Source organism: Mauremys reevesii, linkage group 14, assembly GCF_016161935.1.
Source record: "Mauremys reevesii isolate NIE-2019 linkage group 14, ASM1616193v1, whole genome shotgun sequence".
NCBI classification, from domain to species: domain Eukaryota; kingdom Metazoa; phylum Chordata; order Testudines; family Geoemydidae; genus Mauremys; species Mauremys reevesii.
This window is the reverse complement of record NC_052636.1, coordinates 45,282,116-45,283,194: the sequence shown is the minus strand read 5'-3', so window position 1 is coordinate 45,283,194 and position 1,079 is coordinate 45,282,116. Positions and strand designations below refer to the sequence as shown.

The 1,079-nt window shown below is 45.8% G+C and overlaps 1 non-coding gene across 1 annotated transcript; it reads right to left on the bottom strand.

The window, feature by feature from the left end:
• Window positions 1-311: 311 nt before the first annotated feature.
• Window positions 312-383, bottom strand: TRNAC-GCA. The gene has a single exon. It is a non-coding gene; the product is annotated as a tRNA-Cys (tRNA).
• Window positions 384-1,079: the final 696 nt, after the last annotated feature.

Below are 1,079 nucleotides of genomic sequence, written 5' to 3'. Positions count from 1 at the left end.
GACTCCTGAACCCCAACTGGATGTGGTTCTTGTTCTTCTGCACAGCACAGCCCTGGAGAAGAGCGATCCTCAAATGTACATTCATATGATCCCTTTGTTTAATTGACGAAAACATAAACTAGACACTTAGAGGATTGGAACTGATTTCAGCTGATAGACAGGTGTGCTAGGTTTTTATGCATTTGGACAGTGAAATGTTGAGTATTTACATTCATTTCAAGCATCCCCGTATTGTGGAGCTCCTGAACATAATGGAGGATGGAAATGAAAATGTTTTCCCTTTTTTCAAAAGGGAAAATAAGAGGCTTATTAGAGAGCACTTGGATTTGAACCAAGGACCACTTGATCTGCAGTCAAACACTCTACCACTGCGCTATACCCCCTGAGAGCAGATGCTTTCTCCATTGTAGCTGAAGCACATCAGTGATTCCAGTAGCATGGGCAGGTTCTCTCTAAGGCACAGAGATTTTTCGGGGAGTTGCTGGCTCCTTTCTTTCCTCACCCTGGAGTAAACTCAGCTTCTTATTCCATGGTACATGTTTTATGGAATAGCATCAGCAGCTTGAAGAAAGAGCAGAGTGAATATCTCACTCTCAGGGCTGAAGGTGGCCACGTCCCCTCTGTCTGACCGTTGCCATTGCAGGAGAGAAGGTTTCAATGGAATTGAATGCCCTGACTCAGACTAGAGACACAGAAAGGTTTTGCTGTTCATTGAACAGCAAAGGAAATTGTGTCTGTATGTGAAACTGAGGAGGGACATGAAACGCCCACAGGGTGGCGCAATGCCCTAAGCTAAGGCAGGAGGGTGAAGGAATGGGGCTGAGGAATGACTGAAGTGGACTCACCTGGGATTGAAATGACATTTGTTTGTGTCGGGTAGTGAGAAATGTGACATTAATTCAGATGCAGGGTTGAGGCTTCTTTAGCTCCTTGTAGAACTTGAACTTGATTTCCCTGAAGGGAGAAAGGGAAAGTCTGGGGCGGCCTTTAGTCCCTGGCTGGAGCAGTGTATAAAAAAGGCTCCAGAGACGCAGCTGGCAATTACAGGCCACTAAGGCTAACGTCAGTACCAGGCACAT